A 17279-nucleotide genomic window follows, 5' to 3' on the forward strand; every position below is an offset into this window, starting at 1 on the left:
GGCAGGAGAGTCTCCCACACTCTGCTGCTGTCACCGCCAGGGCTGTCTTGCACTCATGGCTCTAGCAGCTGGGACAGCCCCAACTTCTCTACCATGCTGGTGCAGAGTCTCTGCCACACCTCTCTGCTCGCAGCTTTGCCACACCTCTCTGCTCGCGGCTTTCGTCCCAACACTCCGAGCACCCCAGCTCTTCATCTCGCCGTGCAGGTGAACACTGACCCCTCAACCCGGGGCCTGAGCAACAGTAGAGCAAAACGGGGCTCTTGCCTTACCTACCGCCACAGACCCAGGTGTGAGCCCCCTATATGGTCCCCCATGCACCACTAGGAGTAAGCCCTGAGCACATCCAGGTGTGGCCCCTCAACCAAAAGCAAACACACTGGCTCAGGACAAGCCACACCCAAGAGTCCTGTCTCTGGGTGCTACTATGCAAGTGACCAGAGAAAATCAACACTCTGTGGCTTGGTTTGGTTTCTATTTGGGGGCCAACCCGGCGGTGCTCAGGGCTTACTCCTGGCTCTGCACTCAGGGATCACTCCTGGGGGTACTCGTTCAGTTTTGTGTGTATTGGGGTGTGTGTGTGTGTGTGTGCGTGTGTGTGTGTGTGTGTGTGTGTGTGTGTGTGTGTGTCGGGGGCCAGGGGGAGGCTGAGGATTATCATCACATACAAGGCAAGTGCCCTGCCTACTATACTCTCCTATGTGTGGCTCAGTTTGAAATACCTAGAAACACGCCTGGCATTCGGCCCCTCGACACAGGTGGACAGCTGTGACACAGACCGAGCTGAGCAGTTGGAGGAGTCTGGACTCTCTTCTGCAAGGCCACTCGGCCCATCGAGGCTTCCCCGCAGCCAGAGAGTCGAGGCTCTCTGAGCTTTCCAGAGCCCGTAGAAACACTCCAGGCGTGGAAAAACAGAAAACCAAACACTTTCCTTCTCCAGAATCAAAATTAATATCTAATTAAATATGTGGAACACAGGATATTTCAACAGCCCCTCACCTCTAATCACAGTTTGATTATACCTCCCTTTGACAGAGGCTAGGCCGGAGGCTTAGGAAGGGCTCTAAGCGTAAATTGCAGAGAATGAAACACTGTAACCAAATACTGAAACACTGATATACAGAAATGTATCAGGGCCTAGGGCTGGAGCGGCTTCAGACCACCCTCATGGTGAAGATGGCATCCAACCCAGTAGGTTGAGGGTAATAAACCAGATTGGGGGAGAGTCACATCCAAAAGGAAATAGAGCTCTGAAAAACAAACAAATGGGCCTGAATGCAACTAGGAGGTCTGATTACTCTGCTCCAATGTGTGGCCCTGTTCCATCCCTCTCATCTCCGGTATTTAAATATTAAAAACAAAGCAACATACACACACAACCCAATACACACAAAACCAAATAGCACACATACACAACCAAAACTAAAAATTCCATGTTGAAATCACACAGAGAGAGAGAGAGAGAGAGAGAGAGAGAGAGAGAGAGAGAGAGAGACATGCGCGCTCTGTCTCCCCACACCCCCAGCAAAACAAAAAGATCCATGTAAAAATTCCCCTCATTCTCTCCCCCACACCCTCATTCTCTCCCAGCAAAACAAACAGAAACTCCAGGGTTACCCTGAGCAGTAACCAGAGCCAGGGTGCTGCCCAGCACCGCCCCCCACCCTGGGCCACAACGCCCTGGTCCTTGCAGGGCACACTGGGCGGCTTCTTCAAGTCCAGGCTCCAGCAGGGTGAAGAGGAAGGTGGGAACTGAGCAAGAACCGGTCGGAGAGAGCCAAAACAAGATGCAAGGTTCCAGGCATCTCATGCTCTTCCTCCCAGCTGGCTCCTATCCCACCTCAGAGTTTGGAGCTGGCAGAGCTGAAAAACAGCTGAGGCGGCCTCCTTCCAAGAAAAAAAACCCCAAAGCTGGCTGGCTCGGTAGTAAAGCACATGCTTCGCCACATGCAAGGCCCTACAAAACAGGGGGGGGGGGAAATCAACCCCATCCATAAAAGCTCAGTGGCACCATGTAAGACAAGATACGTAGACTCCTGAAATCCCTCAGTACTGACTTCAGGCTCCCTACAGCTACAAGAGAAATGTTCTGGGGGAGAAGAAGATGGGTCCAAGGCTGTAGTGCATGCTGTGTGTGGGAGCCCTCGCCTCAATCTCCAGCACCTCATGGTCTCCTGCACATCTCTGGGGGGCCCTGAGCACAGCCAGGAAGGCTCTGATTGTCCACAGCACCTACCAGCCAGCCCAGTTGGCTCGGAACTGTGGTCAGAACAGCCCTCAGGGCTTCCTGTGCACCGCTTGAAGGGATCAAAAATAAATAAGACCGAAAATAAAAGTAAGAGAAGTTGGGGCTGGAGAGACAGCACACCAGGGAGGGCGCTTGCTTTGCACTGGGCTGACCTGAGTTAGGTCCCTGGAATCCCGTATGGTCCCCAGGGCACTGCCAGGAGTGACTCTTGAGCTCAGGGCTAGGAGTAAATCCTGAGCATCACCAGTTGTGGCCTAAAAACAAATTAAATTACAAAAGTGAAATAGTTCTACGCAGATGAAAATCATTAAATCTTCAAACAGTTCTGATATCGCACCCTGATAGTGTCAATGATTCTATCTATACTATCATCAAAACACTCAGTTTAACAAAACAACAAACAAAGGTCAGGATGGGAACAAGAAATGTCATTTTTTTCATGGTGGGGTGGGGGGCACATTAGGCAGTGCTCATGGGTTACTCCTGGCTCTGTACTCAGGGAACCTCATGGAAGGACTTGAAGACCATATGGGATGCCGGGGGTTAAACCCAGGTCTGCTGTCTGCAAGTGCCTTTATCCACTGTACCTTCTCTTATCCTCCTTTCTATATAATCTCTAATGAGAGTTCAGAGAGAATGACAAATGATAGGGCTGGTGAGATGGTTTATGTGTCAGAGCACATGCCTGGCATGTATGAAGACTTGAGTTTAATCCCTGGCACATACCTACCAACCTCCAATCCCCAAACACCAGAGGTACCATGCTGGTGGCCCCCACTTAGCTCTGCATAGCTATGCCAAGCACCAAATCCATCATGCCTACCTGCAGGGCTCAGCACCCCCCAGAAATGCTCCCCGGGACACACACACACACACACACACACACACACACAGAAAGAGAGAGAGAAGAGAGAGAGAGAGAGAGAGAGAGAAACTTCCTGGGTGGTTTTAGGGGGTTACTTGGGTCATGACTAGTGGTACTCAGAGGCTACTCATGGCTCTATGCTCAAGGTTCACTCCTGGCAGTGCTTGGGGGCCGTGTGCAGTACTGGGGGTCAAATCATTGTCGGCAACATGCAAATAAATCCCTTAACCCCAGTCCTCCCTGTCCAGTCCAGCATTTTTTTCCTTAAGTGACAAATCATAATCAAATCACATTAAGACATTAGCTAAATGTGAAATGTTAATTCCACTTTAATCTATCCTGGCCTACTTAAAACAGCATAATTTGTTTCTTTTTAACTCTTGAGAACAAAATTTTATTCTAATAATAATTTTAAGCAACAATGAAATACCAAAAGCCAAGTATTATAATAAAATAAAGGAAAAAAATGAACGTTTTAAATTTTTAAAAGTAACTTGTTTGAAATTTTTTTCAAAAGTCTAATTTTTTAGGCATGAGATAAGGTATAATTTATAAACTAGTACCCCCATAAGAGGACTGAACAGACGTCAGAAAAATCTCGGCCTTTTTCTTCCAAAAAATTTAGTAATATAACTCAAATCAAAGCACTATTTGGGGAAAAAAATCATTTTATTCACCTTTTACTGATATAGAAGTTTTCAGAAAGATATGTTTAGTGTATTAACTTACCACCTACTTTTTAGCTAGGTTTAAAAATTGATCTTTGGGGCTGGAGCAATAGCACAGCGGGTAGGGCATTTGCCTTGCACGCGACTGACCCGGGTTCAAATCCCAGCATCCTATATGGTTCCCTGAGCACCACCAGGGGTAATTGCTGAGTGCAGAGCCAGGAGTAACCCCTGTGTATTGCCAGGTGTGACCCAAAAAGCAAAATATAAAAAAAAATTGATCTTTCACCCTTGATGCTTAGATAGCATAGGAATTACAAAATAAGTATTAGCTAAATGTTTTGGCTAAACAGCCATGACTTGATGCCACCAATATTTCCCCAGGTTATTACTACACTATTATACAATAGCATAACATTAAGCAGCTGGCCTATCATGCCCAAGTGCTATAATTCTAATAAACCATTGACTGCTGTTCCCTCCAAGCATGCTGCCACCAACAAATCAGCACCTACAACCCCACAGACCTGCACTTATGATCTCCAATTTGAGATAAAGATCCAGAATCTTTGTTTTTTCTGTTTAAAGTAGTTTAAGACTCTCAGAGAACTATTCTTAACAGTTGAGTCAGCCAAGGGTTAGCTATGTAACCATCTGCAAAGAATATTTCACTTACTTTCCTTCATACCTCTGCTTTTTTAGGCCACACTGGGTAGTGCTCAGGGGTTACTCCTGGCTCTCAACTCAGGAATTTCTCCTGGTGGTGCTTAGGGGACCATATGGGATGCAGTGGGTTGAACCCAGGTCAGTCATGTGCAAGTCAAGGACCCTACCCGCTGTACTATTGCTCCAGCCCCACTTATTTTCCTTTTTTTTTGCTTTTTGGGTCACACCTGGCGATGCACAGGGGTCACTCCTGGCTCATGCACTCAGGAATCACTCCTGGCGGTGCTCAGGGGACCATATGGGATGCTGGAAATCTAACCCGGGTCGACCGTGTGCAAGGCAAACGCCCTACCCGCTGTGCTATCGCTGCAGCCCCTTAATTTCCTTCTTAAGTAAGCTGTAGCACTGTCATCCCATTGTTCATTGATTTGCTCAAGCGGACACCAGTAACGTCTCCATTGTGGGACTTGTTGTTACTGTTTTTGGCATATCGAATACGCCACAGGTAGCTTGCCAGGCTCTGCCGTATGGGAGGGATACTCTCGGTAGCTTGCTGGGCTCTCCGAGAGGGATGGAGGAATCGAACCTGGATTGGCTGCATTCCAGGCAAATGCCCTACCCACTGTGCTATCACCCCAGTCCTTAAGCTACATGGAATAAATTCTCTTTTTGTGATTTGTGACCAGAATTGGCAGGAGACCCTCACCCAGCGGTAATGTCCAGGGGCTATTCCTGGCTCTGTGCTCAGAAGCGACCCCTGGGGGTGCTTGGACAATCATATGTGGTGCCAGGGTTTTGAACTGGTGTCAGCCTCATGTAAGACAAGAGCCTTAACCCCAGTACTATCTCTCCAGTCTTAAATCCCCTATTTCTTGAGTGAAAACCAGCAGTTATGATGTTAACCCGAGAATGTGCAGTGGCTTAGAAAGAATTCCCCCTGGTTCTCACATGCTTCTTTCTGCGAGTCTAACGAACTGAGGCACCGGCAGCTTCTGTTCTGCCCTATCTCTTCAAGGATACGTGTGTCTAGCCAACGGGCTAGGAAAACAGCAAGCTTATCTCCCTCCCAAGTATCAAATTTGTTCACCGTAATAAAAATCACGCCACCCCACCCCCAGCCCTGGGATATGATAAAACAGGCTTGTCCTTTATCTGAGTTTCATTAGCTAAGCTGAGGGGAGGTTCCACAGCTGTGGACTTGAGGACAAGAGGAAACAAGACAGCAGGAAGTTCATGCTTTGGGGTATGTTGGTTCGATTCCCTGTCTCTGACCCAGGAGTTTTATGTCCTCTGCCAGCATGAAGATGGGGATTACTGCACTTGGGGTGCTTCTGCTGTGCCTGAGCCATGTGTGGGCTGTGTCTATCGGAGACTCTGCACTGCGCCCGTGGGATCCGCAGAACAGGACAAACCGAAACACACAAAGCTCGAGCCTATGATGGTCCTTTTTCTCAGACTCTGTCAATGCACCTCTTCTCTTCTGCAGCACCCAGTACTGTGGTGAGCTGACAGTACTAGAGGAGGGTAAAAAAAAATCTCACTCCTTACAGCTCTCCATAGCTGCTGATGCCAGAGAAGGGATGAGGGCAGAAACAGAGCTTTCTGGAACAGGAAAGCCAAAGACCCGATGGGCCTAAGAAACAAGTTCCTCTGGGATGAAGCAGCAACAATTCTTGTGCAAGTGGTGGCTGTGGGGGGAGAGTTAAGAATGAATTTATGCGGGTGTGAGATATAGCACAGTCCGAAAGGCACTTCCTTACCTGCAGCTTACTGGATTTGATCCTTAAATACCACAAATGGTCCCCTGAACCCTGCTAGGAGTGGTCTCAGGGCACGGCTAGGGGTGACCCCCAAACAAATCCAAAACAGAGTGACTTAATGTATAAAAGACAAACCTCAAAAGGAAAGCTTGAACCCAGCTGCTCTGAAGAGCCTGTGCTGTTGCTCATTCTCTTTGGGACCAGAGAAGAGAGGGATGTCAGCGCGACAAGGAGGCCCAGGCCCCAGGCTCCAAGTGCAGGCTAAAGGAGTCCCCGGCGCTACAGTGATGGGGATCGAGAGCTTTGAATCATTGAAAAGTTCACTCTGTTGAACCATGAATGACCACTAGGCCCTTTGAGACCCACAGCAAATGTGCCTTCCCGCTGGTAGGGCTGCTCGCCCACATGCCTGATGCCTTCCCTGACACAGCCATCTGCTTAAAGGAGAAGGAGGAGGATTAAGGTGGGCCAGTCTCGCTTTCTCCAAGAGACACTGAAGGCCTTTGTCCCTGGCACACTAATGAAGTTTAGTGGCAACATAAGGAGTCCATGATGATGAAATGTTCTGTATCTTAAATACACCCATGTCTGTGTACTGCACCAACACAGGACAGTATTGCGAACTGCTATAACTGGAAGAAACAAACCATGAGTATATTCTAATATTTATTTTATTTTTGGTGTTTTGGGGTCACACCTGGCAGTGCTCACAGATTACTCCTGGTCCTGTGTTTAGGAATCATTCCTAGTGGGGCTCGGGGGACCACATGTGGTGCCAGGAATCAAATCAATCTCGGCCACATGCAAGGCAAGCATCTTTCCCACTGTACTCTCACTCCAGTTCAAGGGTCTCTAATATTTCTTTTTCTTTTTTTTTTTTTTGCTTTTTGGGTCACACCCGGCGATGCACAGGGGTTACTCCTCCTGGCTCTATGCTCAGGAATTACCCTTGGCGGTGCTCAGGGTACCATATGGGATGCTGGGATTCGAACCCGGGTTAGCCGCGTGCAAGGCAAATGCCCTACCCGCTGTGCTATCGCTCCAGCCCCAAGGGTCTCTAATATTTCTTAACTGCACATGATTCTAGAATTATCACAAAATAACGAGGACTTTTCAACAGCATTTTCTTATTTTTTAAATAGCTTTTTCTCCAGACCAGAGAGATAGCTAAAATTGCTAGGACATGGAGCTGGAGTGATAATACAGCAGGTGGGTGTTTGCCTTGCATGAGTTCAACCCAGGTTCGATCCCAGGCATCCCATATGGTCCCCCTAGCATCACCAGGAGTAATTCCTGAATACTAAGCCAGGAATAACCCCTGAGCACCACCAGGTGTGTGTGAAACAAAACAAAAAGCTGGTATTATCTGTGTGGGGGAACAACAGTTTGATGTCTGGCACTGCATGGTCCCCTTTATACCCCTTGGGAGCAATTCCTGAGCACAGAGACAAGAGTCATTCTTGAGCACCACCAGGTGTGGCTGAAAAAATACATGGAGAAAAAAAAAACTGTCTCAAAAGGAATTATCAAAATATTTGTCATCAGAGTTTAATCATTTTGATTCTCTTGCTGGCAGGTAATATGAACTCACTTGAAAACTTGTCACTTAGCTCCAAATAATTTACCAAGTTCTGGCCATGTGCAATTTAAGAGCTAAAATGCAGAAGATGTAGTTTTGTTGTTGTTGTTGTTGTTGTTGTTTTTACTTTTTGGGTCACACCCGGCAATGCACAGAGGTTACTTCTGGCTCTGCACTCAGGAATTACTCCTGGCGGTGCTCAGGAGACCATATGGGATGCTGGGAATCAAACCTGGTTCAGCCGCGTGCAAGGCAAACGCCCTACCTGCTGTGCTATCACTCCAGTCCCAGAAGATGTAGTTTTAGAAGAGTTTAAGAGACAAAAAAAAAAAAAAAAAATAGCTTAAAGGGCCAGAGTACATGTCCAGCACAGAGAGGGTCCTGGGTTTGATTCTTGGCAATGTATAGCCTCCCAAGCATCACTGGGTTTAGTCATGATTACTGGGGTAGAATCCCCACCAAAACCCAGAAAGGTTCTGTTTAGGGTAAGGGATGGGGCTCAGTGGCAAAGCACAAGCTTTGCAGGCATAAGACCTAGGTTCTATGCCCAGAAACCACACAAAAACAAGATTCCATTCTAATAAACTTGAATAAGAACTTCGGTAATGAACTGAGGTATCTGCACAAGACATTTCATTATTCCTGCCCACAATCATAAGTATTTCTAGAAAGAGTATAGGCCACAACAGTATATGACCAACTTATGCGCAAGTGGCTCTAAAAAAAGGCTTCTCCCCTTCCTGTATGTGTAGACCACACACACACACACACACAAACACAGACACACACACACACACACACACGCACGCACGCACACACACACACACTTGGCTGAGCAGAAGAAAAGGGCCAGAAAGATGCGAATCACCTACGTGTATGACTCACTCTCTCACAGCCCGCTTGCTGCTTCCTCTGAACACCCCAAGAAAGAAGGGAGGACAGAGGGGACACAGAGCAGTTCAGGACCATCAGCTGCCAGGCCCTCTCTCGCCAGTTACACCACCCAAGACGGAAAAGAGACAAAGGAGGGGGAAAGAGAGAAAAGGGAAGGGCAGGAACTACAGTACAGCAGGCAGGGCACTTGTCTTGCACCTGGCCAATCCAGGTTCAATTCCCGGCATCCCAGATGGTTCCCCAAGCTTGCCAGGAGTGATTCCTGAGTGCAGAGCCAGAGTAACCCCTGAGTGTCGCTGGGCTTGCCCCTTCCCCCCAGCCCCCCAAAAAAGAAAGAAAAGGGAAGGCATTTTCTTCTACTTCCAGACCCCAGCTCTTAACTGTCTTACTCTCTCAACCTTCCCTAAACACAGGATCCCCCAACAGAGCCCATCTCCCCCAATCTCATCTCAGAAGCATTTCCCAAATCTTCTTTCCCTCAAAAAACCACAGGAGTCTCCACCTGGCTCTGCTGAAGTCATGCCTTAGAAGTCACATTCCAAGAAACTGCAAAATAAATACCAAACGAATGCAATTCATCACTTGTGACTGTGCTAACTTTTGCCTCCGAGAAAAGCTTTGCTGTAACTGTAGTCCATTTTTTAATGATTAGATTACTTTAAGAAATTAGAGGTTTCGCTTATACCAAGAAACCTAATATTAACGCTACGATTCACATCCACTGGGCAATAACTGCTTTTGCCTGTTACAACAGCCTGTCCGTCAGGCATGCTGAGCCCCAGTAAGTGAAGTTTGAGTATCCCAAGGATGTGGGGCCCAGGTACAACCGGACAGATCACCGTTCCAAGTGGCAGGGCTGGTGAGGCTGCCTGGCTGGCTCATCAGGTTCCCCTTATCTGCTTAATCTGCCAGGTGTTCTGTACCCAGGGCCAGAAGTGGCACAACCACAACATCCATGTATCAATCAGACTTTCTTTCTCTTACTCAAGCCCACAGTTTCACATTCACTTCTGATTCACTTCATTGGTTTCCAAGTTCATGGCAAAGCAGAAGGAATACATTTCACGTAGAGAAGAGCCTATTCTGCCCAGATGCCCCATTTTCCAGTAGCTAGGTGGTCACACCCAGAAACTACCTCCAGTGCCATCAACCATCGTAATACCATCAACAGCCAACATCCAGAGACTATAAAACCAATCCCGGAAGCTGATAGCCCAGATCTCCCTCTCGGAGAACCTGGCAAGCTATGGAGAGTTTCCTGCCCACATGGGGGAGTCTGAAAAGCTCCCTGTGATGTATTCATATGCCAAAACCAGTAATCAATGATGGGTCTCATTCCCCTGACCCTGAAAGAGTCAATGTGGCACCACTGGGAAGAATGAGTAAGGAGAGGCTTCTTAAATCTCAGGGCTAGGACGAACGGAGACGTTACTGACACTGCTCGAGAAAATCAACGGGATGATGATGATAGGGAAAAGACTTGCTTTGTTCACTGGGGGCCTAAAAAGCACCAGTCACTAAGAGATAGAGCACTGAAACTATGCAGAGCAGTCCCTCTCCTCCATGGCTCATATGGAAGGAAGGGGCTCCTACCAAAGGGTAAATTTAAATGTAGACAAAATAACGGTGGTGTGACCACTGCATACAGAGATGTAAACAGAGCCAAGGACCTTTCATTGCTCAGGAATGATTTCCTTTCAAATACTGTGTAAATATCTAATTTTTAAAAATCCAGCTTTCCAGCACAGTGGACCCCCAACACCCCACCCCCAAGAGAACACACCTCTCACAAAGGATTTTTTCTCTCCATCCTAGAAAACAACGGCATCAACCCTCACATCCCGGACGTGAAATGCCCACGGAGTCTCAAGCCAGGCACAAAGAGCTAGATGGAGTGCCAGCTGCTCCCCCATCCTCTGCCAGACTGCAGCAGGAAAAGCAAGCCTCACAGGGGGAAACACCCTCCGAAGGAACCCGCACGGGATGCAGCCTGCATCAAGAATGGGAAACCGTCATCAGAAGCCCATTCTGGATGAAAATCATATTCATGTAACTCCATTGACCCCAAATTAATCCCAAAAGTCACTTCTCGAAATTAAAGCCCATATGCTGGCTTGTTGGCACTTCTTTTCTGTTAGAAACTGGGTGCCAGTCTAATCCCTGGGGGAAGCACTCCTCAACCCTTTTCTGCACCTGCACCCACACTCACATCCTTCAGGGACCTGACCAGCCCTTAAAAAATAAAGTGGCAATGGGAGGAGGTAAGGTGGCATTGCCCCAGGTGGCATTTAGCCAAAGGATCACTGGGACAGGAGGGACACAGAAAGTAGGTCAAAGAGCATGCCTTCAGCTATTATGAAATCAGGTCTGGGCTGGACCCTTTCTTATGAAGAATTTAGTACAGAGTATTGCCTGGAGTCCACTATGCTCTCCAATGATTCCAATAAACTAGTTTCTTCAACTGTTTGAAGCAACTTTCCTAGATTTACCTCAACAAAAGAAAAAAAACCACTATGTGGAAAAAAAAACCTTTTTTTCTCCTGAAATAAGTGTAGTATATTCCAAACAAGTGGCACTTACACTGGAGATTGCCAGGCTAATTTCAAACACTTGTTTCCTACAATGTGACTAATTCCAGTTAAAATTCAGTCATACCATCAATGTTGTCAAAATGGCAATACTCCCTAAAGCATTATACAGATTCAATGCGATCCCTATAAGTATACCCATGACATTCTTCAAAGAAATGGATCAAGCAATCCTAAAATTCATATGGAATAACAAACGTCCAAGGATAGCTAAAACAATTCTTGGGAAAAAGATGATGGGAGGCATCACCATCCCCAACCTCAAACTTTACTACAAAGCAGTAACAATTAAAACAGCATGGTACTGGAACAAAGGCAGAGCAGTAGACCAATGGAACAGGGTGGAATATCCCTACACACAACCCCAAATGTATGACCATCTAATCTTTGATAAGGGAGCAAGAGATGTGAAGTGGAGAAAGGAAAGCCTCTTTAACAAATGGTGCTGGCACAACTGGACAACCACATGCAAAAAAATGGGTTTAGACCTTGACCTGACACCATGCACAAAAGTCAGATCAAAATGGATTAAAGACCTCAACATTAGACCACAAACCATAAGGTACATTGAAGACAAGGTCGGCGAAACCCTCCACGATATTGAAGATAAAGGTATCTTCAAAGGTGACACGGAACTAAGCAATCTAGTAAAAACAGAGATCAACAAATGGGACTACATTAAACTAAAAAGCTTCTGCACCGCAAGAGATACAGTGACCAGAATCCAAAGACTATCCACAGAATGGGAAAGGATATTTACACAATACCCATCAGATAAGGGGTTGATATCAATGGTATATAAAGCACTGGTTGAACTCTACAAGAAGAAAACATCCAACCCCATCAAAAAATGGGGCGAAGAAATGAACAGAAACTTTACCAAGGAAGAAATACGAATGGCCAAAAGGCACATGAAAAAGTGCTCTGCATCACTAATCATCAGAGAGATGCAGATCAAAACAACTTTGAGATACCACCTCACACCACAGAGACTAGCACACATCCAAAAGAACAGAAGCAACCGCTGTTGGAGAGGATGTGGGGAGAAAGGGACCCTTCTTCACTGCTGGTGGGAATGCCGACTGGTTCAGCCCTTCTGGAAAACAATTTGGACGACTCTCAAAAAATTAGATATTGAATTCCCATTTGACCCAGCAATACCACTGCTGGGAATATATCCCAGAGAGGCAAAAAAGTACAATCGAAACAACATCTGCACATGTATGTTCATCGCAGCACTGTTTACAATAGCCAGAATCTGGAAAAAACCCGAATGCCCCAGAACGGATGACTGGTTGAGGAAACTTTGGTACATCTATACAATGGAATACTATGCAGCTGTTAGAAAAAAGGAGGTCAAGAATTTTGTAGTCAAGTGGATGGGCATGAAAAGTTTCATGCTGAGTGAAATGAGTCAGAAAGAGAGAGACAGACATAGAAAGATTGCACTCATCTATGGTATATAGAATAACAGAGTGGGAGACTAACACCCAAGAACTGTAGAAATAAGTACCAGGAGGTTGACTCCATGGCTTCGAGGCTGGCCTCACGTTCCGGGGAAAGGTCAACTCAGAGAAGCAATCACCAACTACATTGTAGTCGAAGGCCATGTGGGGGAAGGGAGTTGCGGGCTGAATGAGGGCTAGAGACTGAGCACAGCGGCCACTCAACACCTTTATTGCAAACCACAACAGCTAATTAGAGAGAGAAAACAGAAGGGAATGCCTTGCCACAGTGGCAGGGTGGGGTGGGGGGGAGATGGGATTGGGGAGGGTGGGAGGGACACTGGGTTTATGGGTGGTGGAGAATGGGCACTGGTGAAGGGATGGGTTCCCAAACTTTGTATGAGGGAAGTATGAGCACAAAAGTGTATAAATCTGTAACTGTACCCTCACGGTGATTCTCTAATTAAAAATAAATAAATTTTAAAAAAAAAAATTCAGTCATACCAATCTCTAAGGAAAATAAAGAAAATTACATTTCCAGAGGCGTCTAATCTTTTCAAAAGTGCTAAACACAACAAGGTAACCTGCTCACAAGCCGGGGTGATGGCTCAGCAGGAAAGCACATGCTTTCTACCTGTGAAACCCTGGGTTTGATTCCTGACACAGGGGAAGGAAGGAAAGAAAAGGCGAGAGAGGGGAAAGGAAAGGAGGAGAGGGAAAGGCAGAGAAAAGAGAGGGGAAGGAAAGGAGGGGAGGGAAGAGATGGGAGGGGGTAGGAAAGGAGAGGAGAGGAGGGGAAAGATAGGGTAGGGGTGGGGAGGGAGAGGAGAGAGAGAGGAGGGAAGACCAGAAGGACAGAGGGACTGGGGGAAAAAGGCTCAAAGGGCTTTGCAAGCAGGTCTGAATTTGATCCCCAGCTCTGCATGTTTCCCCAAGCAGCATGCTCCAAGTGACACCTAAGTGTCTCCTGGTGTGGCCAAAAATACAGAAACAATAAAACTCCACTGACGCTAGGGCTAAGGGTGTGACTCAGTGGTAAGTGCGTGCCTGGCTGTGTGAAGCCCTGGGTTTGAAGCTCAGCACCACCCAAACCAAAAACCAAAAACCAGTACTGAGTGGTTTGTGGAGTCGATTGTGACTGCAAAAGTGATGTACCTAGGAGCTGGAGCGATAGCACAGCAGGTAGGGCATTTGCCTTGCACACGGTTGACCCGGGTTCGATTTCCAGCATTCCATATGGTCCCCTGAGCATCGCCAGAGAGTAATTCCTGAGTGAGACAGGAGTAACCCCTGTGCATCTCTGGGTGTGACCCAAAAAGCAAAAAAAAAAAAAAAAGTGACACACCTAGGATATAATATATATAATACATACATTATATATTATATATGTAATATACATTGAGCTGGAGCGATAGCACAGCGGTTGGGTGTTCGCCTTTCACGCAGCCGACCTGAGTTCGATTCCTCCGCCCCTCTTGGAGAGCCCAGCAAGCTACCCATTCGTATTGGATATGCCAAAAACAGTAACAATAAGTCTCTCAATGAGAGATGTTACTGGTGCCCGCTTGAACAAATCGATGAGCAACGGGATGACAGTGACAGTGACAGTAATATATAATATATATTATATATTATGTATTATGTGAGGCCCTGGGTTTAAAGCCCAGCACAACCAAAAACAAAAAACAAAAACTGCTACTGACTGGGAGATGCAAAAAGCGTGACTGCAAATGTGACCCACCTAGGATATAATATAATATATATTATTTAATATATTGTATATATTATGAGACTGATAGCCAAGATGAGGGCAAATAGAGGCCTGGAGGAGGTGGGGGCTGGAGCGATAGCACAGCGGGTAGGGCATATGCCTTGCACGTGGCTGACCCGGGTTCAATTCCCAGCATCCCATATGGTCCCCTGAGCACTGCCAGGAGTAATTCCTGAGTGCAGCGCCAGGAGTAACCCCTGTACATCTCCAGGTATGATCCTGAACCCAAAAAGCAGAAAACAAAAACAGGAGGACAGGTTAATGGTTGGAAGCTTGCCACAAGAGTGTGTGGAGGGTGGAGGGCACAGGTGCAGGGATGCACCTGATAACCTTTCATTATCTGTATTGCAAACCATAAGGCCCAAAAGGGGGGGAGGGGAAGTGCCTGCCATAGTGCTGCCATAGTGGCAGGCAGTGGTACAGGGAGTGGGGGTGGGGGTTGTCAGGCAGGGGGAAAACTGAGACCATTGGTGGTGGGGAAAGTACACTGGTGAAGGGATGGGTGCTGGAACATTATATGACTGAAATTCAATCATGATCAACTTTGTAAATGTATATATCACTGTGATTCAATTTTAAAAAAATAAAAATAAATGGAAAAAATTAAAATTAAATAAAAATTAAAATTAAAAGTTTTAAAAAGTGACCCACATGGGTAATTATCATCGGAATGTCTGCTAAGACACTGCAAGCACTAGGTGTTAGAGCAAAAACAAATTCAGGAACCACCAGAAACTTAGAAGAAAAACCCTGAATTGTCACTTTGGAAGAAACCTCACCTTTCACATCAGATATAAATTCCCCAAATGTAACTTTTAAGATGTAGCTAATTTGGCTTTGTTTTCTCAATCAGAATTAGTCATCAACAAAATTTATGTATTTACTTTGGTTTTTTGACCCCACCTGGCATTACTCCTGGCTCTGCACTCAAGAATCACTCCTGGCAATGCTCAGGAGACCATATGGATGCTGGCAATCGAACCCAGGTCAGCCATGTGCAAGGCAAATGTACTACCTGCTGTACTATTCTCCTGGCCAGCCCCAAAATTCACTGCTACTACAGTTTCACATCTTACCAAGAATTTCATGAAGTTTGATCCACATTAAGTTAGGAAGATAGACCTAATCTTTCCTTCAATACACCCAGTTATCAACTGTATGTGAGGGTCTAGGGCAGCGGATCAGGGAGGGTGTGTCGGTGCAGTTCACACAGACAGACAAACTCAAGCAGAACAGAAGACGAATGACCCTAGTCAATGATCTTCAAAAAACTGACCATCAATTCCCTCATGTCACCCAGCTCCTTAGTAACCACTGCCAGAACGTTCTTGTTCTCCCTAGTCCCTTTGAAACACTCCCCAACTCTTCCATCCATCCATTCTGCGCTCCCTGTTCAGCCCCTAACAGCCTTTCAAGACCTGCCCCCGCCTTAACCTCATCACTTTCAAGACCTGTCCCCACCCCGGCCTCATCATCTTCTGTTCAAACCTTCTGAGGATTCCCCACCTGGGAATAAAAGCTAAAGAACAAGTCTGCAACCACCTACCTTTTACCTACTGCATTCTCTCTCTTCTCTTTCCCTCAGTCCCTACTAACAATTAACTATTTCTATAGGAATGTTCCCTCCATTTGGGGAGGGGCACACCCTGCCATCTCAGGGGTTATTCCTGGCTCTGCATTCAGTAATTACTCCTGGTAGAGCTCAGGGAACCACAGGGGATGCCAGGGATCGAACCCGGGTTGGCTGCATGCAAGGCAAGCGCCCTACCTGCTGTGCTATCTCTCTGGCCCCACTCCTTCCTTGATTTTGTTGCTGTTTTTTGCTGTGTGCTTCGGGAATCACGCGGTGCTTGTTCCCTGGCTCCCAGCTTTGCAAAGCACCTTTCCCGGGCCCCTTTCTCCTCTCTTCAAGCGGCTCTCTCCAGTATCAGCTCCCCCAAAACTCCCCACTTCCGATTTTCTTAGGCCCTAGCAAAGCCTTTATTGAGCCCATCAATTCCTTATGCCCACTCTGGGTTGCAGAAATCCACGGATTTGTTCTGTCCTGTTGTCGTCTCAAAAGTCTCCCTGTCCAGCAGCGCAAGTGACCAGAGTTCAGGGAGTTACTGGTGATTTGAGGCAGCCCTTCATTTATCACGTTTGCCGGGCACCTAATCCACGTCACGAAAACTGTGAAATAAAATTACTAGACACTGATGCTACCTTGGGTGACCCAGATGGGAACACGTGCCACCCCACCCCCATCCCGCCCTCAGCCCCCCCCCCCCCAAAAAAAACAGCGCACCCAAAACGGGCTGCAGGCTCAGACCCGGACCAGGTCCCAGTACCAACTCAGAGGGAAAGAAAAGAGAGAAGGCCTTTGCCTCTCCAGGGACCGTGTCAGCTTCCACCGTCCCGCTGCTCTCTAGGGATCATGCCCCCGAGGGTCTCCGCTAGAGACCCCCACGAAAGGAGAAGCCTCACGCTTCCTTCCCTCCGCCGGGTGGTTACTTGTCCGATTGGCCCAAACTGCAACTTCCTACATCGTCACGCCGGGCCCGAGACTGAACAAATGTTAAGCCTCCTGCCCTCTAACCCTGGCTCCCTGGCTCCCGCGACCCACCCCGGCCGGCACGCTGGCCACCGATGCCCGCGAGGCCCGGCCACCCGCACTCCGCGCGCCCGCCTTCCGCGGTGCCCCACCTGCTCCCGGCGTCCCCTCCGGCTCCTCCCCGCGCCTGCGCCCGCGCGCCCACATGGGTCCGGGAGGCGCTGGCCAGGGGCGGGGGGCTGGACACACCCCTCCTCGCGTCGAA

General features: G+C 47.5%; 1 protein-coding gene across 6 annotated transcripts in view; it reads right to left on the minus strand.

Annotated features, from left to right (window-relative positions):
• Positions 1-17261, minus strand: part of CXH2orf76 (chromosome X C2orf76 homolog) — a 57396-nt gene extending 40135 nt beyond the window's left edge. For 3 of the 6 annotated variants that reach the window (XM_055120798.1, XM_055120800.1, XM_055120795.1), the window contains exon 1: positions 17167-17261. The gene's annotated coding sequence lies outside the window, so the exon portion shown is untranslated. Of the gene's footprint in view, positions 1-16252; positions 16654-17166 lie in introns of those variants that run through there. The other 3 variants (XM_055120799.1, XM_055120796.1, XM_055120797.1) reach the window with 2 other exon arrangements.
• Positions 17262-17279: the final 18 nt, after the last annotated feature.

This window comes from Sorex araneus, chromosome X (assembly GCF_027595985.1).
Source record: "Sorex araneus isolate mSorAra2 chromosome X, mSorAra2.pri, whole genome shotgun sequence".
Classification (NCBI taxonomy): Eukaryota; Metazoa; Chordata; class Mammalia; order Eulipotyphla; family Soricidae; genus Sorex; species Sorex araneus.